This window comes from Schistocerca nitens, chromosome 6 (assembly GCF_023898315.1).
Source record: "Schistocerca nitens isolate TAMUIC-IGC-003100 chromosome 6, iqSchNite1.1, whole genome shotgun sequence".
NCBI lineage: Eukaryota > Metazoa > Arthropoda > Insecta > Orthoptera > Acrididae > Schistocerca > Schistocerca nitens.
In genome coordinates this window covers 318,590,631-318,606,261 of record NC_064619.1, presented here as the reverse complement: position 1 = coordinate 318,606,261, position 15,631 = coordinate 318,590,631, and positions in this window count along the sequence as shown.

Sequence of the window (15,631 nt, the reverse complement as noted above, 5' to 3'; positions counted from 1 at the left end):
GCCACGTTGGTGTGCCTGGGAACGAAGCTGCTGATGCTGCGGCCACGGCTGCTGTCCTCTTGCCTCGGACAGCTTCCTTTTGTATCCCATCAACTGATGTTAGTGGGGTTCTTTGTCGGCGCGTTTCATCATTGTGGCATGAGGTCTGGTCCTGTCTCCATGAAAATAAGCTTAGGGCCATCAAACCGATCCCGACCGCTTGGACGACCTCCTCACGCCTTTCCCGGCGAGAGGTGGTCATTTTGGCCAGGTTGCGGATTGGGCATTGCCGATTTATCCACCGCTACCTGTTGTCCGGTGACACCGCCCCGAAGTGCCCCTGTGGTCATCCATTGACGGTGCGCCACGTTTTATTGTCCTGTCCCCGTTTTATTCACTCTCGTGTTGTCCTGTGTCTGCCGTCTACCTTACAGGAACTTTTAGCTGATGACGCTCAAGCAGCTGCTCGTGTCCTTAGTTTTGTTACATTGACGGCCTTGTCCAAAGACATCTAACTCTTTTATTTTGTTTATCTACGTCTTTGTAAGTACTTTCTGGTGTTGCCCCCTTGCGTTTTTCTACGCTATTAGTGCACTAACGTTTGTGACTGGGCGCTAATGACCTTAGTAGTTGAATGCCCTAAACCAAAAAACAAAAAAGTTAAGGAATAGCCGTCGTTTTCTACTTCCATTCTGATATTGGACTCTTTGGTGTGACGCCACAGGTGCAGACTGCTATTCACGTCACTGTCCAGTTTTTAAAGATACACTCATATTAAGAAAAAAACGGAACCTTCATGAGGATAGGAAGTTCATATTCGCAGGACATGTACATTAGTTTGTTCTGCAGATTAGTTAGCATCTTAGTCACCTCGGTTCAGCATGCTTCCTGTTGCCTAGGCTTAGGGTTCACCATGGGATCTGATAACTTGTTCCGCGCGAAATGGCATCCATGCGTATAAGACGCGAATGGCATCCTGTGGTGCTGTCATTCATGCTGCGTTCAGCTGGTTCCAAAGTTCATCTGTATTGATTGTCATACAATCAGCGCTGCACCTGTCATTTCACCATATCCCACACATTTTCGATTGGCGACAAGTTTGGTGATCTTGGGGGCCATGGCAAAAGGCTGACATCCTGTGGCACTAAGGAGGTACACGTTATGGCAGCAACATGTGGTCGTCCACTGTATTGCTGAAAAACACCATCTGGAGCGTTGAACAGAAAGGGTATGACTACACGTCGTAGGATGTCGATCTTGTCAGCGGATGGTCTTGGTCATGCACCTGACCCATCTCGTTGTGTTCTATGGGCTTCCATGAACCTTTCTGCACACACCCGTTGCACTGCCGAAACACTTCGCCCCACAGAAGCAGAAATTTCCTTGAGCCGTGCTGCAGCTCCCGTTGGTGCCGTGTGTAGGTTTCTGCCAGACTGCATCGTTTAGTTCGCATGGTTGCGTTGTTTGTCTTCTTCTTGTGTTCACTGGTGCAACTCGGTTTCGTAAGCGTTGCCTGTCCGCTAGAGGCAGCAGCGGCGCTTTACGATATGTAATAACTGCTGCCCTATCTTTGGGGCGACCTCATGCTTCTTCTGTGTGGTATGAGTGTGGGAGTTCGGTAGGGGACGAGGAGCAGTGAGATCCGCACAGAGCGACAACACGCTGAGACTGCTGGCGGCGTCTATGGACTGCCGGATTCGAAGGGCAGTGGTCACGAGGGTACACGACCTCGTCGAAACCGGATCCTGCATGTTTGAGTGCATTGCTATTCACGTAGAGAGACCTCCACCATTGTGAAATCTCGCAATCAGTGACTTGGGTTCGTGTTGCTGCTCATCGTGTCGCGAGGCGTAAAGCAGCGAGTGGAGTACCTGCGGAATGCGGATCTTATTAGCCTTACTGATCTTCTAATTACTATTTATTATTTTCAGCTATTGTTAAGTTCAAGCAGCGGTATTTTTCAGTCTTGAGGCCGCTAACGCCCCTGTTACCTGCCCTGGGAGTTAGAGTACATAACGACAGTGTAAATTTCATCTCCTTGCCGCCGCTGTCCAGTGAGGTGTGTAAGTATGACAGCTTCTACATTGTAGAATGGTTGGTGTTCTTCTACCTTAGTGGTAGTCATTCCTTCTGTTCCGAGCGCTCTAAGCACAGTATTCTGTGGGCGGAGCCTAGACCGCCGGTTCCGGCTTTGGCGTAATTTTACATCTTGCATTTGTTTTGTTGGATGTCAGGTAGCCTCACCAAGATTGTCATTAGTCGGTCGTTAGACTGCCGCTAGTCCGAGTTACTATCTTGTGATCTGAATGCAACTCTTGACTGTCTTTCTCTTCGCTCGCGAAAGTGTTATTGGTGTGACCTACTCAGAGTTCGATTCCCGGAGCACCGTCTGTCACTGGTCCTTGTGCTTTATTATTGTGTTAGTATTTTATTAATGTGTTATTAAGTTACCATCATTTGTCTCACCTGTTTGGAGATCTGTTGTTTGTTTTTATTTTAAGTTAACTTTTGTTATGCCATTCGCCGTTTGACAGCATATTGGTTATTTTTTTTATAAGTTGTGCTGTGTCAAAACGCACGGGGTTCGTTCGTCCTTACTGGTGCTGAGCGTCCTGCGTGATAAATCAATGATAACACCTGGTGGTTACGATAATATACGTGTATGATGTGGTAAAACCAAAATCAAATTGTGTTCTACATGATGTGAGAGCGTCTACGGAATAGCAGGTGGCGAGCATGCGCGACTGCAGCGATATAGCATATCGCCCTCGCTGCGTCCAGAGATGCCGCCTGAGCGACGCCCAGCAGCCGGCCGCTATTGCGAAGAAATGACAGCATCGATGATTATTACATTAATTGTTAAAAGTTGGCGTGGCGTTGCGTGTTTGTTCGTTTTAAATGGTTCCTATTGTACAACGAAAAGGTTTAGTTAGTTCCCGGATAGACCTCTCACCGATCAAGTAGTGGTAGTGGTGTGTATCAGGTCTGGTCTTATAGCGTTTAACTGCATGGTGTAGTGAGGCTACTCAGTTGACACCTAAGTATTGGGAGAGTGCACGGAATTTTGTCGATTATAGTTGTGGGAACAGTTTCGTTCGTAAAATTTGCTCGGGTGGGTCCCGCGTGAGCCTGATTTAATTGAGATATTGATTTGTTAGGTGCTGAGTTTTGTGGAATCGGTGTGACCGATATCCCGTCTGCATTGCATGTTGAGTGGTCGCGACGCGCCCAGAGGTAATTGAGTTGCTTGTCGTTTTTATGGAGGTGGTTTAGGTATTGTGCGTGTGTGTATCGAGAAGGGAAGCCTCGAACACGTGTTGGTAGTTGCATTTTCAGGACCACTAGCTTGCAGCAGACAGCGAATTGGCTCATAGAACGACGAACTGTTTTATTATACGGTGATGGTGTGCACGTATCACTGAGTAGACAAGCGATAGTAAATGGAAGGAACCATTTAACGAGCTACACGTAGCTAAACCAAAACTTGATTCATCAAGGTGACGAGTGGCCGATTTAAATGTTGGGGAACTTAGCAAGTCGCGTGTGGTCAACGCCTGAAGAGGTCAAGATTTGCTTTTAAATTGTAACTTAAGGTTAGTTGAAAAGTGGCAGTGACATTTAGGATTTTTGTTTGATTTTTTTAATGACTTGTTTCCGTATTGTGGGGACTGATAATATATTTACTGACACTCGTTCACTGGTGATAACTAACGTGAATTGAGATACCTGGAAGGAAAATAAATCCAATTTTATTGGGTTAAAGGAAACCTTCCAGTCTATTTAATTGGTATTTAGTGTGAATATATCTATAGAATTTTCAGAAGTATAAACGAGTGTAATTCAGAGATATTGATATAGTGGAGTCGATATCACGTATAATGTGGTGTTTTTAAATGTGCTTGGTAAAAAGTTCTTGAAAGAATGAAATTATAAATAATCTACTGAAAGTAGATCTTCTCAATATTAAAGAAAAGATTTCAATTAAGGGAAAAAGCTTCCTAAATGATGAATAAGTTTAATTGAAGTAATTGAATTATTTCCGGAAGGGCCAAAAATTTTGCTACCAACAAAGATTCGTTATTCTGTGACGCATGCGAAGTGTCATCACTTACATATTATCGCTGCGTCGAGTTGGAAAAATATTTAAGGGAGAAATATTTTAATTCCTAACAGTAGTGATCGAAGTGTCCATACACAGAATAATCATTACAAGACGGTAGACAGATTGGTATTTTGGTACAAGTAATAATATAGTTCCGAGTTTGTCAGAGAGTACGTACTGCGTTGTGAGCTCGTTGCGAAAGATAACAATTGCTAGTTGGATGTCGCATTTATCATCACGCAAGATAATCAGGTACTGAAATTAAAGTAATTTGTTGCTCTGACGAGATTAGTATCGTAGACAACGAGAGTGGTTCATTAAATAGGCCCATTTATTCACTACTGCTTAACTTCAGCAATCATTGGTGTCTGAATATTGTTAAGTGATTATTCGTAGTTCTATCGTGGCTTGGTACGATTTCGGCGTCGTGTCTGGGCAGGGTGTTGTTCCCCTTATTTGGCAGACAGGCTGTTTGCATGGTCAGCGGTTGAGGTGGCTGCAATATTAATTGTACTAAGGCTGATTTCGTGTCCGATTAGTTCACTGTCAGAGTGATTGCGGCGTGGGCTAAATTCTTGTCGTCATCAGAGGCTCCTCTCCAACTGGAATCTCCTGCAATTAGATAGCGTTCTGCAGTCTTAATCTTTAGTTAAAAATAAGAAACTGTACTTAATTAAAGGTGTGGTGGTCGGCTGGTGGCCTAAGTACTTTGCGCAACAGGATACTCTGCAGTAACGGCATAGAGACGTTGGTACAGTACGATCCCTTGTCGTTGTAAATCGATCTTGGGTACTGCCAGTCACGGACCAATACAAAGTGCCATTTTGGCGTTAAAGGCCTTCAGCCGTATTGTGGTTACTTGCTTTAAAATTCTGGTTGCGACCACATTGGCTTGTTTTCCAAAATTATTTGCGGTCGGTATTTTAGGTATGTCTATATTTTTTATAATTGCCATTCTGGCGTTAAAGGCCTTCAGCCGTGATTGCGATTACTTGCCTTAAAATTCTGATTGCGACCTCATTTGCTTGTTTTCAAAAATTATTTACTAAAACAAATGAGTGACATTTCAAAGCAAACCAATAGTAATTGATTCGGGCCCCGTCCACAATCGTAACCCAATCGTGCCTTCCTTAATTACCAGGTTTCATTCCTAGATGGATGCACAACATTCCCTCATGCCAATAATGCGCCCTCTTTCATACTCATCGATCTGACGGTACGGTTCGCGCATACGTCAGCGAGGAGTCCTGCACGTCTGCTAAAGTCACACTGATCCATTACCTTCGGTTTACAGCGAAAACGAGAGCCGCAGGCACATTTTACTGGTAGGTGTTGTTGCTCCTCGATATCGATGTTGACCTTGATCCCGCGGGTAGATATGGTTCAAATTCTAATCAATTCTACAAAACATACTAATGTCCATGTCGTGTGAATATGTCTAGTCGTTCAAGGTGTTCTGTTTTTTCTGAACGTGAGTTTAGTTTTAGGTTTCAAATATTTTTTTAATAATTGGATTTGGTAATATTTGCCCTAAAAGTGATTTATTAGTGGAGTTATATTCATCTTTGACTATCTAAAACTATTTTGCTTCGAGTGGTCTGTTGTGTGTGAGTGTGTTTACCGGTACGTCGTGCATTGGAGTCTCTCAGTATTGTTTATATTTCGTAGAGAGCAGTTAGGGACTGGACCTGAAAGCTTGGTACTCTTCAATGTGTTCGGCGTCGTAGTGAAATATTGTTTTTAGTAGTTTTCAGCCGATATTTATTGTGTTTCTGGTAAAATAATCGTAGAAGAAACTTTCGGAAAAGTTTGCTCACTGTGTATGATTCTGCTTTCGCTGAGTGTGAAACTTTTGCTTTAAATAAATAATCGTGTGAAGAATTTGTGAGAGTAGTATTAGTGGTGAAGTAGAAGTTCAGTAGCAGTAGCACATTCTCTCTAGAGAGTACCATTTGAAATCACTGTGGGTGATTCATAAAATAGTTTTAATGGAGTAGCATAACTTAGATTCTGGCAATGGTAGAAGTATTTACCATGAGTTCGAAGTGTGGGTTTAGTCGTAGGTTCGCGAGTAGTGGGTTACGGTGTGAGATTTAGTGAAATTATTTTCACTGGGGGCAATACAGTCGGGAATCCAGTGACCATTCGACAGAGATCCTCTCCTGGAAATGGAACTGCACGATATGCATGAGAAATAAGTTAATAGAGGAGTAGTAGTGTAAAATATTTGTCCTTCGCGTGCAGTTAGAAAACGCAAGGGAGGAGCGAGATAGGATGAAGAGGGAGAAGGGGGTTTGGGAATGCGAACGCAGCCGGTAAGAAAGATGCTAAGAGAAGGATGTATTTAGACAGTTCCACTTCGTGTGTCACCTGTAGATTTGATAGTTTCGAGAAGAAGTGCCTCTTGTAGCTGTACGTGCAGGGACTATGCATCAGACCTCAAGTGTTAAAAAGCCTAAGCCAATTGCAGAAACAGGCGTTTCGAGCAATATGCGGTATAAACTCTGTTCAGGTGTCAGGGAATTCTGTCACTGGTCTCTAAATACTTATTTTCTTTAATGTCGTTTGTTATTAACAATACGCCTTTGTTCCGAAGATTTAGCAAATTTCACTGAGTTAGTGCTAGGCAGAAATCCGATCTGCATTTGAATCGCACGCCCTTGATTCTTGTGTAGAAAGACTTGTGGTATTCTGTAGCATCTATTTTCAGTAGGGTACCACAGGAATTAAAAAATAAATAGCAGTAATAGTCGCACTAACAAGTCTGAACTGAAGAATTTCCTCATCAACCACTCTTTTTATTCTGTCGGTTAGTTTCTTGGAAAACTAAGTGAATTCCTGTGCTATCTTGTTGATTATGCTAATATATACTCACAGCTTGACATTTGACTAGGATGATCTAATTTTTTTTATTTATGTTAATTTCTGACTCGTTCCATGAACATGGAGATCTGCTGCTCAATTTGGTCTTACGGAACTAGACGTGTTAAATAAAATAAAAATAGATCTTATGTTGTTGTATGTAGCGTTAATGTGTCTAGGAAATTAATCCCGGGCTTCACTCCCATGTGGCCACAAACAAGATTATAAAGCGTTTTTTCTTTCTTTCATCGAATTGTAAGACCGTAATAGATACTGCTTATGTTATTAGTGGTTTGTACTGTAATCTGCAGTTGTCTGCAGATCGAGTATTGCAGCACATCAGACATCATAACACGGGAGCGAATATGTTGTCGGCTTTCTTCAAAGTATCAGTTGTGACATATTTCACAAAAGAGTAATGAAGTACGCCAGATACATTTTTGGTTTAAAGGTAGCATTCGGAGAATATTGTAGAAACAGTGTTAAACGGTACTGTTGCAAAGAAAATTCAGGGATGTTGTGGCAAGAAATGTAAACTCGTGCGTCCTTAAGGAGGGCACGAAGCACAGAACGATAACTGCAGTCACGGAGCATATCTTACAGAATTCATTCTCTTGAGTTTCACTCTGATATTTAAACTGAAGACATCACACAGAGAATCAAAATAATATATTAAAGATTTAAAAATGGCTTCACGTTTTAAAATCATAATTGCGTTCAATTTTAGACACACTAAAAAGAAATACTGAAAGAAAAAGATGAAACCATTCAAAGCGAATCAGGAGCCTAAAGTCCTGACAGAAGTAGAAGTATTATTAATTTTGTATTCAGTGCTCTGCGGAATCATACACTTTGCTAGCTCATATTTACCGGGTACTCGCACAAGCGACGGTAAAAGAAAGTAAAAAAGAGTAAAAAAGAGAGTGAAATAGAACTTCGCGAACGCACAAAATGTTGTTGATGCTGTGGTGGTCTTTGGTCCCAAGACTGGTATGATGCAGCTCTCCATACTGCTACTGTGCGATGTCGTGCAAGCAGTACAAGCGGGTGAACAAGTAGCTTCTGTATTCTTAAGTTTCTGAAAGGTGCTATATATTGTAGCGGGGAATAGTCAAAAGAAACGATAGTTAATATTGGATATGCCCCAAGAAAACGGTATAAGTTTAGCGTTTGCAGTATAAATTACCGGGATGTCGAATAGAACCGGCAGCACTGTGGCATTGTCCACTGACAGTGTTCCCTACGGATTGTAGCGACGTCGACTTTGAAAGTTTTTTTGCTTGATGTTTTGAATGCCAGCGCTCGTTACATGTGGATAAATGCAATGGAATACTCACAACATTAAAAAAGGAGTAGTTTCATCTGCTTACAGAATTAATCTAAACTTTCACATTTTGTCCCATCGTTTAAGGGGTAATCTTGAAAAATTTGTCAGTTTTCTAAATAGTGTAGCTCTAAGAATAAGTGCTGTAGGCACATGTAATGCTTAACAACCTTTAACGGATCTTTTAGGGAAAATTTTATCAATGAACCGCAGCTTTTGGGCTCACACTTTTCCCTGAATTGTTTTGTGTTGCAAGAGAAGTAAAGCAAGTCATTTATGTACAGATTAGGTAAATATTTCGAAATAAAAGCAAAAGCAAAGTAGAAGCTTGATTTTTTTTTCTGGAATTCCTCTACACAATTTTTTCATAGTTGACTTTTAGAAAGATGTTGTCATAAATTATTCTTCAAAATTTTAATAATGATTCTCAAAACTTTCAGTAATTAGCTCATAGTCTATATTTAAGGAAGTCTTTAACTTTCAAATTCAAGCCGTGAAAATAGTCTGTTTTTCAGTTAAGTGTGTTCTAAGATCGTATACAAAATGTTAGACTCCTGTCTTTAATAGTTTTTAGCAAACGTGCACCAGAAAATAAAAAAAGTGACCTTCTGGAAAGCTTGTTTCTCTACCTACCCTACACAATACTAATGCATCCAAGGTCCGTATTCATCTTGTTTCTGATGTTGTTCTTCCTCCGTTTTCCTTTTTAATTCTTCGTCTTATTCTTACTTCTTTGGTGGCTTCCAACACTGATTTCTCTGCTTCGAAGGTTCTCCTGCTGTCAATGACAATAAAAGTTCTTTACATATTTACTCCACCAGACACTCCCATCAATTCAATAACCTTGGACGTTGACACTGCACCATCATTGAAACATAGCAGAGCATCCAGCACACCTATTTTCAAAGCATTTAATCCTACTGGAACAATTTATGATATCCGTTCGCATATACAGTTGTTGTATCCCTCATTTGGGTTTTGAGAACTGCCACGTAATTACTTCTCTAATAAACTCGTGTCGCGGAGACATAGGGACAAAAAAGTTATGAAAAACAAACAAGTGAGACAGAACTCTGCTTTTAACAGAGCTGAAATTGGGGGCGTCGTCACGAGTGCAAACCTTTCCTTTACCTTTTGGTGGTCTCTTCGGTATAATTTCTTCGAAAACACTACCTCAGAAAATTAGAGAACTTTTCAAGACAAAAATTTAAAAAATCTATTTTTTTGGCACTTTGTCACGTACTAGTGCCCTTAAATATCTGTGGCACTATGCTAGGAAGTGATATGAAATTGGATGAAGAACTGTAATTTGCAGCAATGGAGAGGAATAGATTTCGTTCTGAGACTTTTGTGAAATGTAATCTGTAAAGTAAGCAGCACACAGACTGCTTATGCGACCTGTTCAGATGGCTCTAAGCACTATGGGACTTAACATATGATGTCATCAGTCCCCTAGACTGAGAACTACTAAAACCTAACCAACCTAAGGACATCACACACATCCATGTCCGAAGCAGGATTCGAACCTGCGACCGTAGCAGCAGAGCGGTTCCGGACTGAAGCGCCTGGAACCACTCGGCCACAGTGGCTGGCGTGCGACCTGTACTATTGTACAACTCCAGTAGTAGGCATGACAGCAGATATCATAGGAAATCACAGACTAGCTGCTAAAATCTAATTTTGTTGGTATAGACAACACGAAAATTTAAATAATAAATTTTCATGGCAATCTCTGGGATTAAGACGACATTGTTTTCGGGAAACCATATTAGGAAAGTTAAGACAAACGATATTCGAGAAGCAAATTGCAGGAATTCTGCTGTTTTGCATTGCATATCTTACGGAACGATCATAAGAACAAGGCGAGAGGAACCAGGTAGCGTTATGAGGCATGGAATCAGTCATTTCACCATCACTCACAGGCGAGTGAAGTTCGAGAGGAAGAAGTTAATAGTGGTAAAATGTACGTTCCAACGTGCGCTACACAATGGCTTGTTGAGTATTTCGTATGTAGACGCAGATCTAGTGGAAATGTACATGTATGAATTATCAGTAGAACAGAAATCCGCTGTATTCGTTCGATGATCAGCTTACAAACCTTCTAAACGCAGCGAATTATTAAAAATAATATTACTCACTTACATACATATTATTGCATTGTAATCTTTTGCTACGCAACGTTGGTATAGGTGGTAGTACAAAGAAGGATCAAACAAAAATTACAACTGCTGCAATGGAAAACATAGGATTACTCATAAGTAGCTGTAGGATTACAGAACACGACTGCACGAAACACTACAAGAAATACAGAAAAATTGACGAGTATCAGGGCATAGAGCGTCTCTCCAAATCTCGATTCTGAATATACGCTGTGGCGTTGTTACGCTGGGGACAGACGCGGCAGAACACATAGACAAACAGTCCATTCCGTATTGTCGCGTCGAATTAGTTCACGCTTGCAGGTAGGCAACCAAATGAACAGGTTTCCAAAGCGGGCTGCTGTCGGACTCTATCGGGTAATTCGTGTCAGTGACGTCAATGAATTGCGCGCATGTATTGACATACCACGTCACAAACGGTGCCAATATTCAGCACGAGCATCTGTAATGTGAGTTACATCTAGGAGTGATGCTGCAGTGAATACATTCACTGACACATTATTTTCGGTATGTCTTGTACTTTTCGTGCGGTCCTCTTCTGAAAACCTCGAAGGTATTTATGTATAAACATGTACTACTACCGTGGATAGCTGTACGTTACAAAGCAATAAATCAGAATTTTTTATTTTGATACCGAAATCAGAATTTTTAATCCTCGAAATGCTGATGATGATAATGATTGTGATGGCATTGCGATACTACTAACTCTGTGAAGTTTTACAGAGAGAAATTACACTGTCCAGTCACATTAATGTGGGCACCGCCTATGTTCGACGTTAGCGTGCAATAACCATGCACATACGGTAGGTGCAGCAATAGCAGTGGTTGAGGATATAAAAAGCTTGTCAGGAGAACGCCAAATACAAGGCAGTCTTGCCGTAATGTGGAAATGGAGTAATTTTTCTGACGCCCAGAAGGGCATGATCATTGGGTTTCGGAACAAGCGTGGAAGCATTTCCGAAACGGCTAAGTTTGTAAACTGTTTCCGTGCCGGCGTGGTTAAAGCACAGCGCGCATGGTAAAACGGCGCTATCCAAATGGTTCAAATGGCTCTAAGCACTTAACATCTGAGGTCATCAGTCCTCTAGACTTAGAACTACTTAAACCTAACTAACCTAAGGACAGCACACACATCCATGCCCGAGGTAGGAGTCGAACCTGCGACCGCAGCAGCAGCGCGGTTCCGGACTGAAGCGCCTAGAACCGCTCGGCCACAGTGGCCGGCGGCGCTATCCAAAACCGGCACTGAGGCAACTGTGGTGCACCAGGGGCCACAGATGACAGCTGTAAGCAACGGCTGTGGAGATGTGTATGCGAGAATAAACGTAAAACTGTTGAGCAACTGACCGCTCAGGTGAAGCAACAGTGTCTCCTCACCGACCACACCGCCAACGTTGCTGCATATGTGCCTCTGTAGCAGGTGTCTGGTTTGTTCACTCATGCTGATTGGTGTTCTTCGTGGAGAAACGCAACTCGACATCTATTGAATAGTGACAGGTCGTATTTCCACACGAATCACGTGCAACAATCGTCGGAGGCGTCTTGGCTCGAGGAGAGACCTTTGTTGTCTGGGAAATGTTTTGGTGGCATTTCCTGGGTGATTTCCTGGAAGGCACAATGGATCAACAAAAGTGTGCATCTATCCTTGGAGACCACGCTCACCCTACATTCAGTCTGTTGTTCCTCGACACGATGGCATCTACCAGCAGAAAGGTGCAACGTGTCAGATACCTCGCAGTGTGCTTGCGTCGTTCGAAGAGCACCAGTATGAGTTTGCCGTATTTCCCTGGCAAGCAGACTCTCCGGATTTAATCCCAATTCAGAATTTGTGGGACAATATAGATCAGGCTGTTCACGCCACGGATCCACAACCGAGAAACCTAGTGCACTGGAGTCGGCGTGGTTGTGGAAAGTAACCCTTGTCGGTACCTTTCCTAAGTTCATTGACTCCCTTCCTGCGCTGGAAAAGATGGTTATTCAGGCCTCTGACAGGTGGCCGCATTAACGTGACTGGACAGCTCAGGAATTGGCTGCGACCGCGGTACTTAGTTTCGGCCCTTCTCTACATACTGACCTTTCAATAGGGACACATTTCACTCAATGAAGGATGACTTACAGGAGACCATGGCCTGCATTTTTGTTGTACAAGAAACGTCCGCCTCGAAAATCACCTCGTTGTCCTTCTGGAAATCCCTGCCACATAAGCCGGCCAGTGTGGCCAAGCGGTTAAAGGCGCTTCAGTCTGGAACCGCGCGACCGCTACGGACGCAGGTTCGAATCCTGCCTCGGGCATGGATGTGTGTGATGTCCTTAGGTTAGTTAGGTTTAAGTAGTTCTAAGTTCTAGGGGACTGATGACCTCAGATGTTAAGTCCCATAGTGCTCAGAGCCATTTGAACCTGCCACATAATGGTTTGTTCATCCGAGTAAAGAGAGTGACGTCACAGGATGCTATCCCAAGAGTAAGACTGAGAGATGAGGCACAATGTGGTAGCTCAAAGAAGCAGCATGGACGACGATGAGCTATGCAGTATCAGATGGTGCTTTGTCGTGCAGCAAAAACGCTTGCTTGGACAGCATCTCGCTGTCCTTCGTCTTCACAGTTTCTTGTAACATCGTCGGGAGATTTGATCATATGCTCCTATGATAATTCCTCCTTATTAGCGTAATATGTTAGCACCACGTCGTGACAGTCCTAAAATAAAACTCAGCATCATATTGGAAGTGTTTTCGTCTTTTTCGGCAGTAGTGAATTCTCGAGTCTCAACTGCTCACTTTCCTCCTCTGCGTCGTGGCCTAGCAATCGCCCATGGTGATTACGGGGCTGAGTAAGTCACCTCGATCGGCCTGGCTTAGCTGCAATACTCCCGCAGCAGCCTCACTTCGGCGGGGATTTTGAATGGGTGCGAGCGATCGCTGAAGTCAGCAGGCGGCAACTTTCGTCGTGTTCATGACCTTGTAAACTAATGCGTAACTGATTTTCACTTTTCCCACTACTGCGCCGAATGTGTGTCTTGGATCACCACGGCCTCTACCCATCGTGGGGCTTCCGGGTTGTGAATCTCAGATTCATACAGTCTCTTTATAACGCTAATTAAGTATTTGTTTCCACGAGTAAAAAAGATATGACAAATTTTGTTTCCTTTACTTCTACTTTCTTGCTCGTAACTGTTATGACGGAGGGTCCATGTAAGTGTTCTTAAATAAGGAATGTTTCAGTAGCCAGGTGTACTATAGCTCTTTATTTCAATACCATAGCCTGCCGGAGTGGCCGTGCGGTTCTCGGCGCTACAGCCTGGAGCCGAGCGACCGCTACGATCGCAGGTTCGAATCCTGCCTCGGGCATGGATGTGTGTGATGTCCTTAGGTTATTTAGGTTTAATTAGTTCTAAGTTCTAGGCGACTGATGACCTCAGAAGTTAAGTCGCATAGTGCTCAGAGCCATTTGAACCATTTCAATACCATAACATGTTCACAAAATATTAAATACTTATTATTTTTAATAGCTCATCTCATGGATCAGTCGGTGAGTTTTTATGACAAATATTAGACGGCCTGGTGCGATTTGTACAACCAGTTTCAGCCATCTCACTGAGACAATTATCATTTATATTTGTTACATAGAATCTGCATTGTTTATCTTAACGAACTCCGATTTATCAGCGTGAACAGAAACTGAGGAGCTTGTAAATTTGTGGATTCACGGCCATAAAATTTTCAAGAAAGCCAGTTAATTCTAAGAGAAATGTATTTACATACTTAATGACGTCGAGAGAGAGACAGAGAGACAGAGAGCCGGTTTCTCGGATAATAATATTACTATGATCACCTCAGCATAGTTTTCTCTCTCACTGATGTAATGGGCGTTTTTAAGTGCTTTGAAGCCACGATTCGCTATTCAGTCAGTCCTACATTGGACATTGTTTAAACAAAGACATTTTTCGTTATTCTTTCTTTGCCCAGGTCGCACATAAGCGACGTTGCAGTACCTACAAACAAACAAAATCTTAATGAGGCAACGTTATTTTATTTATTTTTTGAGGTGTTAATTAAAACTTTAATACCATCCCACGTAATATTGTAATAAAAATTGCTGACAAGCTTCCGTAAAGCTCACGTAATAGAGTGAAACACATTAGGTAGGCCTATTCATTTAAGGAGGAATCTACATCTGTACTAACAGACGTTGCGTAGACAACCTCTCGAATACAATTATCTTTCCTACAGCCAAACTCATCGTCATGCAACAGGTTCTCAATTTCTTTATCATTATAGTCCTTTCTTGTCATGAAAGCTTTTATGTTTAGGTTTTTCGTCGGTAACTGAAATATTTCTTCTGTTGCTCACAGTCTCTTGGATACTTTTGTGGATGAAAGCTTATTAATTCTGACACTGTACTCCAGCATACTAAAAGACGTCTAATTAAAAACAAAATATCGGTTAGTAATTATCTGTAAGCATACCATCAGCTGCATCTGCTAACCCACTACTTTGTAGCGCGGTTTCCGCATACAAACACCGTAACACCGCTAGACCGAAGTCGTAGCTCGATGCGTCAGAAGATAATTAGTGCTGCCACCAACGAGTGTGCAATTCCGGAGAGATACAAATGAAACCGCAGCCTAGAGGCGGTTCTCTGCCTCGGTTTCGTCCCTTTCCACAAAATCATAAAGAACGGTAAACAAAATTTAGATAAATAAAGTAATATGCTTTGTGTAGGAACTTATGGGTCAATCACGTAATGAAAGTAAAATATGATCAAAAACAATAACACCTGCACTGTTCATCGCAGTATCCAACATGATAGCAGTTTTCACGAGTGTCGTACTCATCAACTCGAGAAAATGAAGAGTGTGTCAAGGTAGAAACGTAGCTTTTTTCAGCAATCTCACAGCGCCGGAAAATGGAGAACTTCTCATTGCAAGTATACGCCAGAAAATTAAAGATTCACATACTTGTACTGTATTTACAGACAAGGGGAAAACATATACAGTAAGATGTTTCTCACTGTATTTTCCGGCAAGGAGAAAGGCGTAGACTGATGTTGAGTGAGATGGTCAGATTTCTCGCAAAATGTTGCATTAAAAAGGACAAAAGTTTACAACTTCTGAAAAGACGGGTTGGGAATAATAAAATGAAAAACTTATGAAAGGTAATCTCATTTTACAATTCATTTGTGATCACTGTTTTTAATCGGTGAGTCCAC